This window comes from Crocodylus siamensis, chromosome 15 (genome assembly GCF_052110815.1).
Source record: "Crocodylus siamensis isolate JL-2025a chromosome 15, ASM5211081v1, whole genome shotgun sequence".
NCBI classification, from domain to species: Eukaryota; Metazoa; Chordata; order Crocodylia; family Crocodylidae; genus Crocodylus; species Crocodylus siamensis.
The window spans coordinates 41244499-41260180 of record NC_143409.1 but is presented as its reverse complement, the minus strand read 5'-3'; the positions used below and the strand labels follow the sequence as shown (position 1 = coordinate 41260180).

Below are 15682 nucleotides of genomic sequence, written 5' to 3'. Positions count from 1 at the left end.
AGCACCCACTTTGAACGCCTTCAGGACACATTTGGATGCTTGTCTAATGATCCCTGCTGACTTCCTACCCCTGGGGCAGGGGGCTGGACTCCCTCCAACTCTCTCATCCACTCCCAAGTTTCTAGATCAGGGCATTAAGTTTTGAAAGCCCCGGCAGAGGGGTAGGAGGGCCTGCTTCTGATCCCCTAGCACAGCTGCTGCCACTGACGGGCTCCGGCGAGCAGGCTGCGCCCGTCGGCCCGGCGCAGCGCCGTGCCGCCGCCGCCGCGGTGCCCGGGGAAGCCCAGCAGGTGGCGCGATCTCTCCGCCCACGCCTCGGCCGGGGATGGGGTCGAGCCCAGGCGGCGCAGGCGCGCTGGTCCGGGCGGACGGATCCGGGCTCCGCTTCCTTCCAGCAGGCCCTGCGAGCTCCCCGCCGAGCCCGGGAGGAGGGAGGGAGCGGGCGGCCGGCCGGGGGCACGGAGCGAGCGCCAGCCCCGCGCCCGTCGCCTCGCCTCGCCCCCGCGAGGAGCAGGCAGAGCTCCCCCTCCCCTCCCCCGCCCAGGCCGGCAGGGGCCCGAGCAGGCGCGGCTGGAACGCGGCGAGCCCGAACGTTCGGAGATCGAACGCTCGGGGTGTTCCGCAGCGCTCGAATTTGGAACCCTCGCTGCGGGCGCTGCTACATTGTTTCCTCTTCCTCCTCCTCCCCGATCCCTCCCGCCCTGGGCCCCGCTGCCCCCAGCCCTGCTCCTCCCCACCCTTTGTACCTCTCGCTTCCACCCCGGCCCAGCAGCGCCCGGGCCGTGTCCCGCCCGCCGCATGGCATACCCGGCAAGGGGCCGAGCCCCGCGCTGAGCAGCCGGCTCCGCGGCGTGGAAGCCGAGCCAAAGGCAGATCGGAGCCTGGAGAGAGGTGAGTGCTCCCGCCTGCCCCCCCGCAGCACTCGCACATTTCGGGGAGGGAAGGGAAGGGAGTGGTTACTACAGGGGCCCAGGCTGCGTCCTGCCCTCCCCCTTCCACAGCTTTCCCGCGTGATCCGGCCTTGGGTGGACTCCAGGATCCCAGCTCTCCCTCCTTGCCATCCGCCTGGTGGGTGGGAGCCACCCTCGGGCGTCCCTCGGGCACCCGCTGCTCACAGAGTGAGGGAGGGAAGGGTCTGACTCCAGCTCAGGCTGGGGAGAGCCACTGGGCACTTTGCGGGAGCCTTGCGTATGGTCACTTCCTGCTCCCCAGTCCCGGGGGACCGTCTGCTGGGGGCAGGCCCAGTGCTGGTACCGATGAAGCAGCCCAGCGAAGGGCCCGCTTTGTCCCTGTGACCTAGCGGGGAGGCAGAGAGAGAGAAGACTTTTTACATGGTGCGTGGGTCTCCAGAGCACGTCCATCGCTCTCCTACTTGGCCTAGGCCTGTGAGCTCTCCCTCCCCCACCCCCGAATCTCATTTCCTTGTGCGATCAGACTGGGATGTGCTGAGAGTGGACTCAGAATGAGCGAGCTTCCCTCTCTGCCTTGCCCTGGCTGTAGCATGGGGCCTGGGGTGGATTTGAGTTACCAGTTTCCTGTTTTATACCTCCCTCAAATAAGCCAAGAGGTGCCCAGCTGGACGGTTGGGAGAAGGGAGAGGAGCTGGCTTTCACACAGGCTCTGGACTAGGTTCCTCCGCCTTGTCTGCCAAGAAGGAACAGGCATGTTCCTGAAGGATGGCTCTCGGAGCTGAGTGGCAGCCCAGGGTGAGATGACAGCAGCTGAAACAATGGGGACTCCATCATCCCTGCCCAGAGCATTGCTGCCTCTCCTTCTGCAAGGAGCTGACCGGTTCATAGAGCAGAGCCCATCCTCCTCGGAGATTTGAGTGCCCAGGGCCTCTGGCTGGCGGTCCGCAGCCCAGGGATCAAGCGTGCAGGAACTCATGGCTGTAGCGTAATATGTATTGGCTTAGTCTGGATGATACACTGCTGCTGTCACCTCCCATGCATTTCATTGTAGGCAGACAGCCGGGCTACAGCCAGTCTTAGCCTTTCAGCTCTGCATTGTGGAAAACAACCAAGCTATTGAATGTGGAGAGTTTGGATTTTTGCCCCCGCCCCTTGACAATAAGTGAGTCATATTGCTGTGAGCTGGCTGGGCGACAAGCAGAAGGTCTGGGTTACGGCCTTTGGTTTGAGATCAGGGCAGCCACCACAAAGGCGCCATTACCGGATGTTGCCCGGATGGGTGAGTGTGGTGGTGCTGCCATTTTTGAAGCTGCGGTTATGGGTTTGGTGGGATCCGTGAGGCTATTTACTCTTTTTTTTTAAGCATCCAGTGGTTCTTTAGTGCACAGCGGAGGCGAGCAGGAGGGGCGACCTGACAGCGTGTTTAAGTGTCCGGTGAAAACTTAGGAACGGTGACTTTTGCTCCGTTACTTTATGGATGCAGACTTCTGCTCTCGTACGCTGAGAATAAAAGGGGCTGTGTCCTCCCGCAGCGTTTTGCTGGCCCGTGGCATTCCAGGCTGTTTGGCAGGAAATCAAATAGCCAAATGGTGCGGTTGGAATGAAACGGGCTGGATAACTGTGTGACCTTGGTGGTTTGGGGCGGGTCGCGTAGAGGAAGAACTGACCTTCAGGCTTCAGGGCATAGGCAGGGGTCAGGAAGGAATTTTTCCATGTTCTGCCCCTGTGGTACATGTGCTGGTACGGAGAGTTGGTGTGCAGCCTCGGCTCTGCTGGCGGGCGGGTGCCAGGGGTACCACGCTCCATGGAGCCAGCAGTTGCCTCCGGCCTGTTTCTCTTTTCAGGTTTCCCATTGTTCACTCCAGCAAAGTTTACACTTTTGCTGATTGGGCCAGTGCTTCAAAGCATGGAAGTCACCCTCAGCCCCATGCAGGCTTGTTCCTTTTAATTCAGGCCTTTTACTTTCAGGCCTCTTTCTTTCTTTCTCTTTTGTTTGCTTTCTTCTGGTGCTGGGTCCCTTCGGAGTTGCCAGGGCCTCCAGGTAGATGCAAGGGGCTGCCAGTCTAAGACCCTTTTAAAACAGAGGGAACTCCACGCAAGTGTTGAGTGTGCAGCGGGACACAGCACTCGCCCCTGGGATGGTTTTTTCAGGGTTGATCCTGCCTTGAGCAGGGGGCTGGACTAGATGGCCTGGTGAGGTCCCTTCCCTGCTTTCATGCGATTCTTGCTCGGAGGAGGTGTTCTTGGCTCTGGAGTTGAAAAGAGAGGAAAATCCCGTCCACCTTTAAAATCCAATGTGGGGTGAGGAAATCTGAGGGAACAAGTGGTCTTAGTTCAGGAGAATCGCTTCTGACCCCTTGGCTGGTGATTGGTAAGGCCAAAGGTGGCCTGGCCCCCTAGGTCTGGTCCCTGATGACTGTATGTTGCAGGGGACAACTTTCCCTTCCCAGCTGCTGCCTATTTTTCCTCCACCTGATGACTTTGGTGGAGCTGCCCCTGCCTGCCCCGTGGCTGTATCTTGTTCTTCATGTGTGTGGCTCTGTGTATGTGTTTAAGGTTTCCAAATCTAGCTGCTCTGAGGGGTTCCCCCAGACAGTCAGCACATGTTGCAGGGCTGAGTCTGTGGCTGGCCTCTCTTCCCCTCCATAACAATTTCCCATCAGTGCTACTGCTCGTTCAGCACCACTGCCCTGTAGCGATGGGTGTAGGAAGACTATTCTAGTCATGGTTGCAGCTGGCAGTAACTCTCTAACCCAGTGGTTCTCAACTTTGGTAGACTCAAAACACCTTTCATCAGACTTGAGGGCCCCCTCAGAAAATGGCAGCTCTTGGCTTTCACTCATTGCTTGAATGCGGAAAAGTGCTTCCTCAGCCTGAGGAAGGGTATTTTTACCCAAAAGCTTGCTAAGAAATTTTTTTTTCCAACTATTTGAGTTGGTTTAATAAAAGATATCGGATTTACCCAAAGAACCTTGTCTGAAAAATACCAGGGCAGTTCTTCTGTTGCAAGGGACTCGGAAAGCCCACAGCAGGGAGGAACGGCTTCAACACCCTGGATCCCTGTTTTGAAACCTCTGGGTTTATCTTGTGAATCTTGTGTAGGTGTTCGCACACTTAAGGGTGCTTATATGGCACAGCATCCCACAGCACCCTTGAAAAGATCTCATGACGCCCCAGAGGACTGCAGCACCGTGGCTGAGAATCACTGATCTAACCCATTTGGGGCAAATGCATGTGGCTAAAACTCAAGCTGTGATACTGCTTTTATAGTTACTGTCACTCGTACGGCTCCAGAGATGGCATGGGGGTGGGGGGTGGGGAGGTGTTGGGGGAGGAAAGCATAGGGTAAACAGTAAAGGAAGTGAATGCTTTTCTTATCTGTGTAAACTGTCAGCATTCACTGCTTCCCTCTATGGTGAAACTCGCTGTCCCAGCACATGTGAAGCTCAGTTACTATTCTCTCGCATGGTAAAGCCAGGGATAAAAGAAAATAAGATGACCCAAGCTGTTTGGAACCCGATGGGGCTGGCTTATCCCACGAAACAAAGAGACTGTCTTGTCTGTCTGCCCCTGTTGTATTTCAGATCACGTCAGAGCCCGAGTTGTGTTGCGCGCGGCAGTCCCCTGTTAGCGCCGCCTGAGTTGAAGGCACAGTTTCAGTTCAGTTTGCTCAGCTCTCTTCGGCTGGGTTGCAAAGTTTTTAAACTTCAGAGGTGGCCTGCCTGCAGTTTGGGCCTCCGTTTGACTGAATTGTGAAGCTGAAGCGAAACCAGTGGAAGATGCTCTTGGCCTGATTTATGAGAACGGGGCACTTGCAAGATTTCACTAAAGTCATTTCTAAGGCAGTGCCCTTCAGCTGGTCCTCGCATTGCACATGGACTAGGCTTATGGAGTTGGGCACATGATGCTAGCCTACAAGTATTTTGGGGGAAGGAAGGATAGATGTGGGCACTGGTTATACTGGTGTGAACTTTTAGTGGAGAAATAGCATCCACAATTGTAGTGCCAGTTATGGCTTGGAAGGATGCGGCTTTGGGGTTGGTTGGTTTGAACTTGCCTGAACTGCAGGGCTGAGCTGAGGTGCAGGGATTAGCTAAAAATATCCCAGAGGGAAAAAAAATCACGTCTTGGTGGGTTGAGTTTAAAGCACCTGTCCCAGAATAATTCCTGTTGTTATAGGCATCCAATAACATCATCTTTCTTCTGAATTGTTCCTTTCTCCCTGCGGAAAAAGTCCTTTCCAAGAGGCCAAGACCCTGACTAGACAAGAGAGGGGCATCAAAACCCACTTTAGATTTCCCGTGCTGTGAAACTCGCACACCCCAACCGATCAAGCAAAAACATTTTTCTTTCTTCTTTCAGTTATGGTAATTGTGGGCGTTACGTGTTATGGCAGCAGATACAATCTTTTGCTGTGCGTATGATGCCTTTTTTTCTAAGTTCAGTTTCATTTTTCATTCAGGAAGGGGAAATCCAGGTTGAGCATTAGGGAATGTGTCTGATATTGGGATCTGGTCACTTAGGGTTAGATCACCCCAGGTGTTAAGTAGGGTGGGTTATCAGGAATATTTGTAGGGTGCAGGTCTTGACTGCTAAGCTTTTTGTCTAGAAGTGTGTGTGTGTCGGGGGGGGAAGTTGTTAAACATCCAGCCTGCAAGTTTCTGGAGGGCAGGGAATAGGGGTGGGGGGTGAGTGAGGGCAGGGCCCATTGCTCAGTTCTGGGGTACGGAGCCCAATTGGGGATGTGTGTGAGTGGCTGTGGGGTGAACGATGGCTGCATTAACTCTTGCCCTGCTGCTGGGGGTGGGTCCAGATCTGGCCTCTCATCCAGATCCTCCCTGGGGAAGGGGGCAGGTAAACTTGGCAGCCCTGGTTTACAAGGAAGGCTTCTGTCTTTTGGGAAGAACCTGTCACATCTGAGTGTTGCCTCCTTGCCTCTGCGGGCAGAGACCACCCCTGTGTAGCTGCAGCTCCCATCCTGGCCCAGCAGCAGAATGAAACCCAGGAGACTTTGATCAGTTTTCGTCCTCCTTGTACAGGCAGGAAAGGGGTGAAACCCAGTACAATTTCCCTTGGGGGAGGGTGGCCTTTAAGCAGCAGCAGAAACCAGTCCTGGGCCTGCTTGCAGCACAGGAGGATTCGAACAGTGGAGTGGGGATGGCAGGTGGGCAGAAGAGCAGAACACTTTCATTGGAGCTGCCAAGGTATGGGGGCAGATCAGCATGTACCAGCCATCAAGAGGCTGAGGAGGCCTGGGGCACAAGGAGGGTGGCTCCTTCCAGCCAACAGCTGTGGACAAGCCGAGCGGGGGATACAAAGGATGAGGCCCTGTATAATTGAGGCATCATCTAGCAGGGTGAGGAGCGACAGACATCAGCGCTTTCTCCTTGGCTTGGGTGAGGGGTCCCTGCTGATCGCTCCATTTCCCACTTCAGTCTGCTTCCAGCAGGGGCCAGGGACAGCCCCTGCATGTGAATTCCCATGCAGCCCCTCTCCCCAGCTGCTGGGAGTGGGAGCAGGATTTCTCTCTTGTTGGTAGGGCTGCTTTCCCAACCCATGGCTAGCGGGTCAGATCTGCTGGCTAGTTGATGGTTGCTGAGTTTTTTTCAGGCCTGGCTGTATCTTGTGGAACGGGCTGTGGTTGGAAGCGGGTGACGCGGCCATCGGAGAAGTAGACTCTATGGTCATAGCCACTGCTGGACAGTCGTGAATCGGCCGAGGGGCGGACTAGGGATAATCCAGTGGGATTTGTCCTGTGGCTTTAAAAAAACAAAAACCAAACTGGAAGGCACAGTGCTACATTCACCCACTGCCAAAGCAACTTGTGCTCTGCCTGCCTCCCCTCCCTCCTGGAGAGGGAGATCAGCTCCAGGGGAGGTCCCTACAGGCCGGGGAGCTAGGCTGCCTGGGGAGCCTATGCTATGATTTCCCTTTTGTGTGCAGCAAAGTTGCGAACTGGGTTTGAAATGGAAATGCACTGTTTCCCATGCACGTGTGCCCCCCCGCCCCGCCGCTCCTCCGCACTCCCTGCCCTTGCGGTGGGGTTAGGAATCGATAGCATCTGGCCGCCGAGCACGCAGGCGGATGGACCGAAGCGACTGTGCTCTCGGTTCCCGGTGATTGCAACCTCAGCTCTTGGTGCAGGATTTTCCTTTCGCATCAGGCACCGTGGGGAATTTTTTTCCCCCTTCTTCCCCCTTCTGTCCTCCCCCTTCTGTCCTCCCCTCTGGCTGGAGGAACCGCAGGAGATGAAAGAGAAGCGGGGATCTCTCAGTGGAGCCCGGCAGCCACCGTCTCACTGATGCCTTTGCTTCTCTGCTCTCCTGTTATGTAACCAAAGATGCTTCTCAGCTTCTGCTCTGGTCTTGTAAGTTTTTTTCTTTCCCTCTCTTTCTTCCTCCCCACTGTATCCCCCCCATACTACCCCCCTGGCCCTGACCCACCTTGGAAAGTCATAAATAACTAAGGCTGGCTGAAAAGCTGCTGGCTGGGCCCCATGCTGCAGAGGCTCAGCACTGCATGGTTAGGATCCGCTCCAGTCTTCTGCCTGGTGCGATGGCGTTTGGCCCGGGCAGCCTTCGTGCTACCGTAGATCCCAGCAGCCTCCACCATTGTAGAGACAAGCTCTGTTATAGCCTGTGGCTTCAATGGCTATGCAGGTCAGTCGGTGGTGGTGGTGGTTGGGGGGGTGGATCCCTGGTCTCTCTGCTGCAGGCAGTGATGAGGAGGAGCGTAGGGGAGAGTGTGTGCGTGCTGGGGGCAGGGGTGGCTAGTTTTGGGGGGGATGGAGGGTTGGGCTTGTCACTTGGGTTACCCCCCACCCCACCCGCCGGCAATCGCAAGGTTCACATCTGCTGTGCTGCGGGATGAAGAAGCAGGTGCAGGGGGAGGAGGGAGATTGGACCAGCCGTGGGATGGGATCTGCAGGAGTGACTGTGATTCCTCCTGGTTCTGACGTGTGGGGGAACATGCTGAGCAGCTGGCTAAGCCTTGGGTTTGAAACTCCTGCTGCCCGCATCTCCTTTGTATTAAGGCTTGGGCAGGAGCCTTGGACACACCGTTTCTGCCCGCTCGGAGCCTCCCTCTTTGTCTCCAGAGTCAGGTCGATGAGAATCGAGTCCAGAGACCCCTCTCCATTGATTGGCAGTCAGGAATTGCAGCTGGTTGCACTCAGCCACTTTTCCCTCGTTTGGATATGCTGAGCCTCACAGAGCTTGCTCTGTGGTCAGTCTTGGTGGCTGTGGTCCAGTCTCTGCTGCAGGGATGGGAGAAATCCTCCTGGCACGATGGAAATATCAGGCTGGCTTGGTCGTGCTGCCTTTCCTTCCTTCCTCCCCTAGGCCTGCTGGGCTTAGACTGGCGGTTGCTTTCCTCCCCAGAGGTGGCTGCACTTAAGTGGTACTGCATGCATACAGGTTGTAAGCATGGTTTCAAGTTCCCCTCTGTAGGCACCATCTTGGAAACACAGTGGAAAGGAGCTGCACCTTCCTCCTTGATCCGCAGAAGGTTTTTCACCAGTTAGTGAGGGGGATGTTTTAAATAACCTTCCTCACCCGTCACCTAGCCCTAAACTCTACCCCCTCCCTCCCCCACCCCTCTACAAGTCTTGGCAAGGAAGCCTTCCAGCATGCCACTAATTCAGGCTCCAGTAGTGCAAGTGGGGAGCGAGCCCCAGGGTTGAGGTTTCTCCCAGAAAGTCCCAGTGTCATCAGGTAGCAGTCAGCAGCTGGGAGAGAGCTGTGATCTCATAGGGAACCAGGTGCTGAAACATAAAGCTTTGCATCGGTGCCTTGAGTTTATGGGATTGTAGGAAAGTAGGCCTGGAAGGGACCTTGGAGGTCACCTCGTCCAGTCCCCTGCTCGAGACGGGATCATCCTTGAGTTTCACCTGGATATGTGTTGGCAGGTGGGGGCATCTCTTGGAGCAGGGCAGCAGCGTGCTCCTGATGTGTGGCTCCCCTTGGGAATCTCCCTGCGGCACCGTGTGCTAATTTCAGCATGCAGCAGCGATGGGAGCTTCCTTTGCTGCCAGGTGGCCGACCCAGGCATAGGTGACTGTGGCGAGGTCCTTGCAGGGGAGAGGAGAGGCTGCCCCCTTCCTCCAGGCACCTGTGGGAATCACACTCTTGACTGCAGGGCACCCCAGCCTAGTACAGGACAGCCCCTGCGACCCTGGAGAGAGTAACAGTAATTGTCGAAATAAGCAGCTTTTATGTGTCGACTGTGGCTCTTCAGGCGGTGAACTTTGAGCCTCCATAATAAGCAGGCCATTGCTTCTGAAAGCTGCATATCTCTGATTTAGTTAGCTTATTGCAGGGGCGGCCAACCTGTGACACAAGCAGTCTTTGTGGATTTTCCCTCGCAAAAGCAAGGTGGGGTGCATCTGTGCCGGGGCGTCTTCCCGCAGCGTTTCATTGTACTGAGTTCAGCAGAGCCACTGGGGAATCACTTGTGATCTGGTTTTCTTGGCTGGATCCAAAAGCCCAGCGAAGCCAGCGGGTGTCTTTCTGCTGACATCCCTGGGTGTTGGACCGGTTGCCCTGGAGCAAGTAATGGAGTAAATCAGGTAGGGACCTAGCCCAATGATTGCAAGCTTCAGAGCCACTGGAGAAGCTGGTAGGATGCTGGAGAGTCAGAGTCCTATTCCTGGACCACTTGCATCCATAGTGATGACCTGTGGCTGCTTAGCAGGGGAGGTGGGAGGAACCACAGGAGCTGCCTGTGTTCGTGGACAGCGCAGACCCCTCCCCCCCTTCCTAGGCCATCTGCCCATGTTAAGGCTGAAGTCGGCTTCCCACATTAAGCCTATTCCCACCCACATGCAAGAGAATCTGCTCCCATCTCTCTCGCAAGGCCGGCAGCAGCGTCCACGTCAGAGATGCCACCCTCCGGCCTCCTCCCTGGCCCTCTCTGCAGGCCGGACCTCCGGACACGTGGGCAGAGGGGAGGGCTCCACGCTACGCCTCTTCTGTGTTGCCTTTGCCCTCCAGGGCAGTTAACTTTTCATGATCCACTAGCTTGGAGTGGGGAAGGAAAGGGGATCAGCTGCCTCTGCTATTGAGTCGGCCTCGGCTCTGACGTGAGGGTTGGTAGATTTGCGCCGGGCCGTTATCTGCGGGTTCTCGCCGCCCGTCGTCTCCCAGGACGGACGAGGAGCCACAGCTGGCAAAGAGCCTCTGGCCCAGCCGGGTCGATCGCTTCTTCCTCCCTGCTCCCCTCCTCCCACCCTTGTCTGTATTTCCTCCTGAAACAGCCCGTGGCTGGAGTTTGCCTCCTCTCCAGCCAATGCAGGCACATTTCGAGGGAAAGGAGCCTCTGACATGAACTGTGGGCTCCCAGAGGGACCCATCCAAAAATAGCAGGGCTTGATCCCTTTTCCCCTGCTTCCCTGGCCTCGGAGAGCGCATTTCATCCAGAGATGTTTGCTGAGCTGCATCAGAGTGCCTGTGACTTCTCTGTGAGCCTGGCTTGCTGATGGGGAAGTGGCACTCAGCGGCATCCGAGCAGAAGAGATATGACCTCTTAGTGCAATGGATGGGTATGGTCAGGGTGTCGGAGGAGGCAATGGAGAACTGGGGTCTGGCCCAGCAAAGAAATTACGGTGCCACTACCTGACCCCCGGCTGAGGAGAGCCAGTCCTGGCTTTCTTCCTCTCCTTTCCCATGTGAGTTTGGTCTGCGCTGGAGATAAACTTGGATTTTGTTAGTGGGGGGCAGGGCCAGGTGGCTGGTGCTGGGTGGACCCTTCTGTTCCTGTCCTCCGGACCCTTTCCTTATTGTCACAGTCCACTGATGTGTGTTCCCTGCACCCCACTCCTTTCTCCCCCTGTAATTGGGAGCCACTGGTGTGAACTACATATTGCTGAGTAACGATTAAAAGTCAAACTACAACTCAAAAATAACCCTCAGGGAGGAAGAGCTCATCTAAAAGATATGGAAGAGGAGGAAAGGGGGATTTCCAGAGCCTTGGCCGCGGCTGTGTCTGGTTGCAGCTGTATCAGTTGGGTTTCAATCCTATCAGCGCCCATGAGTTAAGGAGGATCATGGTGCATCGGTTTGGAGGCCATCAGGGAAAGTGCAAGTGGTCTTTTATTGAGGCAGTTCCTCAGCAGGTGCATAAGGGGCACGGTATCGCAAGAGACGCTGTCTGCTGGCCAGAAACTAGGTTTTGACTTACTCCCAGGCTTCCAACAGAATCCAAAGGCATCTTAGTATGAGACCTCGCCTTCCTGAAATTGTCCCTCTTGTTGAGATGGTTTTACTCCTTCCTTTGCTGTCCCATTAACAGGGGCATAGATGGAGAAAGTAAAGGAGAACATGTGTTTCATCCCAGAGTGGGCCACATTTCAGTATGGCCAGAGCCATCCCGGTTTATTTGCCACTGGCAAAGCCCATTATGAGTCTGCAGGGCAAGAGAGCATTTGATGAGGGTTGCAAGCTGTTAATGTCACTCGTCCCCAGCAAGTGATGCATAAAGAAGAGTTTATTCAATACATTTCTCCACCTCATCCGTTCACAGCGTGTCAACAGACAGATCCCAGTTGTTCTTGCATTTGGCTAGAAGCGAGTCTACGAGCATAATAGAGTCGATCTATTCTCTGGCTGGCTGTTTGAACTAATCATTCAGTAGCCACATGCTTAGCTGGGTTTCCTGGTTGGATATATCCTACGTGTGATTGCCTGGCTTCGAGTTTGCTTTTTGCAAGCGTTTATGCTCATGCACTTCAGTCGCTGCTGTGATGAGGGAAAGGGAATAGAAAAGATGTGCGAATGCGGCTGGAGGCAGTTCATTAAAAAAGAAATATATGGCTGTAGATGACCTTGATTGTAACGCTCCTCAGTTGTACGCAGACGCCACGGATATTAGTGGGGAGAAGCTCTGAGATGCATTAGCCCTTATTGCAGGGGTAGTATACCTGCAGCACGTGTGCCACAAGTGGCATGGGCAGCCTCTGTGTGTGGCATATGGCAGATCAGGGAGAGGACAGGGACCAGAAAGCAGAGCAGCGGATCAGGCCTGAAAAGGGGATCAGGGTGGCTCTCGGGGAGAGTGTGGAGCTTAATTTGTGGCACATCAAATAAGTTGGCTCCCTGCTGCCTCATTGCTTGATCTGAAGGAGTAAGTCTTTGTTCCTTGCTCACAGCAGGCATGGTGACTGAAAGGGGGATTCTCCTGCATACAGCAATGTGGCTGTATCATTAAGTAGAGTGGATGCATCTCATTAGTTCAGTCTGGGCTCTTTTATTGAGATGTTCATTGAGATATGGTTTTAAATCAGGGATGTTAACACATCCAGCGTCATGGGCTGAATGAGGGGCATGGGTCTGGTCTGTACTGAGGCCTGCACACTGGTCCAGCATAGACACCTCATGCAGTGCATGCCCCAGACAAGCCCTGGCCCTGTGGTGCGTGTTCAGAGCTGGCACAGGGCGGGCACTGCATAAGGAGCCCAAGCTGGACTGGCCCTGAGCGCAGGCTCCAGTGCCTAAGGATGATGTGTAGGCCCAGTCTAGACTGGCTTCAGAGCAGGCATTCAAGGCTTGCCTGGTACAGGTGCTTTATACAGTGCATGCCCCAAACTGTAATGGGCACTGCCCACAGTGCTGGTTCTAGTCCCGTGCGTGGTTTGCAGCCTGTGCCACCCTAGCCTCATGAGCCATATCTTTGACACCCTTAGTTTTAATGTATTTTAATTGTTTATTGCTGAGTCCTTGCTGTGCATGTTTTGTGTTAGACTGTCTGGTTTCCTAATGGTGAGCAAATTGTCAGCATTTATATTGAGAATGGTTTCTTTTACTGCTTTGTTGCATCCTCTGTTAGCTGAATGCCTTTGGGAAGCATGGCTGGAAAGCCATTGAGATTGCTGAATTTTTTGGGATAAGGGACACGGGTACAATTTACTGTGTCAAACCTCAAGGTAGAGGCACACTATTGGCTTAAATTGGGGGTGTCAAAGATGTGTTCAGGGGTCCAGAAGAGGCTGGGAGTTTAGAGGCAGGGCCCAACACCAAATTCCAGGATATGGAGCCCTATTTGCAACATGCTTCAATGACGGCATGGCAAGCAATGGCAGCGTCTGTCACAGTGGCTTGGACACCTGTGGCAGTTCACGTCCCTGCTGCTCACCCCATCACTGGCACTGGCAGCGGGTCTGGATATGGTCTACAAGGAGTCCTGCAGTCTGCACCCACCGCCCCCTACCCATGCGAATAAGACCTGCGGCTTTATTTAAAGCTTACAAGAGAGTAGCATGCAATACCAGTGGTCTCTCTGACTGCAGATACGGTGATGCATTAACTAAAGTTCTGGAGGAGAATGGTTTTCTGCAGAAAACCAACACTTCCAAGGGCGTACAGATAAGCTGCTGTTCAGCTCTCATGTTGTTCACCTAACCGAGGCTTGATCAAGTGAAGACGTACCGCAAAAAGCTTCTGCGCGCAGAGTGCTCATCTGTGCTGGAGAAGCCAAGTTCTGGGTGCCCTCCATCCCCTTGCTGTGAAAACAGCAGAGTGGAAGGCAGTGCTGATAAGCACCAAGCTGGAGCTCTGTTTGTAGCAATGCCACAGCTGATGCGTCAGACTTCCACACCGCCAGGAAGTAACGTGCTGTAGATAGGCTGACTTAGGGTTTGCAGCTGGAGGGCAATCACACTCTCGGCTTCTGGAAACTTTTGAAGATCCTGTCCTCTAGGTTGGGGGGTCGCAACCTTTTACCCGAATTAATGCAGCTCAGTGCTAAGGCAGGCCATTGCTAATGACCCAGTCACCACCACTGCCCTCGATTCTTGCTTCCCTAGCTTTGTGGCCCATTAAAATCTCTTTGTAGACCACATCTGGCCTGTGGGTCAGAGGTTGCAGGCCCTGCTGTAGATCAGTGGTTTTCAACCTCTTTTGTACCAGGACCCATTTGTAAACATTGATGGCTGGTCCCAAACCAGTGCCCCTCACTCCTGACCTGCTGCCCCCCAGGCCTCAGCCCCACAGTGTATGAGGCAGAGGGTGGGTGTGTGAGGCAGGGTAGGGGGGTGTGTTGGCCAGCCTGCAAGAGAAAAAGCCAGTTTCCCACATTTTTCTCCTTCAAAGGAAAATCAAATTTTAGAGTTTGTGCGTGACCCTTTCATATATTCTTGTGACCCATGGATTGAGAAACACTGCTCTAGATGACTAAATAAGAGTTTAAGACAGTGATTCTCAACCTGTGTGCCACAAGATCCTTCTACAAGTGCCATGGGGTGCCACGCAATAATAGCACTGTGAGGTGTGCAAACACCTACATGCGATTTGCAAAATAAATCCAGAGATTTCAAATAGGAATCCAGAGTATAAAAAACAGTCCGCCCTATTGGGTGTCTCTGAGTCCTTTGCAATAGAAGAATTGCTCTAGCATTTTTGTGTAGTCAAAAAATGAGTGAAAGCTCAGAATTGGCATTTTTCAAGGGGGTACCTTCAGTCTAACAAGGGTGACTTGAGTTTAATAAAGTTGAGAACCACTGGTTTAAGAGCTTAAAGATATGTTTCTCATGTGGAAAAGTGTGTGCCTGGGGGTCTGTGTGAGGATATATGAGATGATAACCTTCTACTTTTGGAAATCTAAAGACCTGAATTTTGCCTTGCAAATGTCAAAGATTTTATGGCCCTATTTAATTAAGCCTCCTGTTATTATCCCTCTGCTGCTGTCAGCAGAAATTCCCAGGCTTGTTTGTTGGCACTTGTGTTTCCAGTGGAGGGGCAGGGGGCAGCTCACATGAGGAAATGATTTGCAGGCTCAGGCTGTCTTTATTGACAGTGGAGACCCAGGTTCAGTCCTCAACTGTGTCCCAGACTGTGTGTGACTCACAGGGCCTGTCTGCATCGCTCCCGTGCTGGGTCTGGGCCTGCTGCCAAGGGGCACGCCTTGCCTCACCCACTTGATCCTGAGCAGCATGTGCCAAGTCCTGGGAACGGAGCCACAGAGTTGCCCGAGAGCAGCCCTGTGCTCCCGCCTGCTATTCTCAGGCTGTCACAGGCATCTTTATGGGTACACGTTGAAGGCCACTCTGGGGGGGGGTGGTAACGATGCTGAGCTGGAGGGACTGGGTGAGGCTTGCTGTTCAGCCTGGGGCCAGGCCTGGCACTGTGTAGACAAGCCCATCCCATAGATGCACAAAGTCTGCCCCTAGAAGGAACCATTTGATTGTTGAGCCTGAGCTGAGCATCACAAACCCAGCTGCTTTCTGCCAAGTTCATCTCTAGGGCTCCGAGAGACTTGGTCTCTTGCTTGCCTGTATGAGTGATTTATTACTGTCACTGTTAGAAATCAGTGCTTTAGTTAGCTAGTGCCTCAGTTTTCCTTTCTGTAAAATGGGGGTGTCCTTTCCCACCCTCACCTCATAGCAAGGAGTCTGAGATGCTCAAATCCTGCAGATGTGGGAGCCACATCCATTCAACAAGTTATGACCTGCTCCCTGTAAGCAGTGCTGCAAACAGTGGCATTACCAGAAACCCTTCATGTATAACTGAAACTTTACTTCTTTATAGTAAGGGTTGCTAAAATCTGGAATGGGCTTCCAATGGAGGTGGTGTTCTTCCCTACCCTGGGGGTCCTTAAGAGGAGGCTAGACATGCACCTGGCTTGAGTTGTCTGACCCCAGCACTCTTTCCTGCCCAGGGCAGGGGGTCAGACTTGATGATCTGCAGAGGTCCCTTCTGACCCAAACATCTATGAAATCTGGGAAACTGAGTTCACTTCACATTTTAATTTAATATTGCTTTGAAGGAAACTTTCATGTTGGT

The 15682-nt window shown here is 53.9% G+C and overlaps 1 protein-coding gene across 1 annotated transcript in view; it reads left to right on the top strand.

Moving 5' to 3' along the window:
* The first annotated feature begins 340 nt into the window (after nt 1-340).
* Nucleotides 341-15682, top strand: part of CSK (C-terminal Src kinase) — a 53641-nt gene continuing 38299 nt past the window's right edge. The window contains exon 1 of the mRNA XM_090029119.1: nt 341-891. The gene's annotated coding sequence lies outside the window, so the exon portion shown is untranslated. The remainder of the gene's footprint in view (nt 892-15682) is intronic.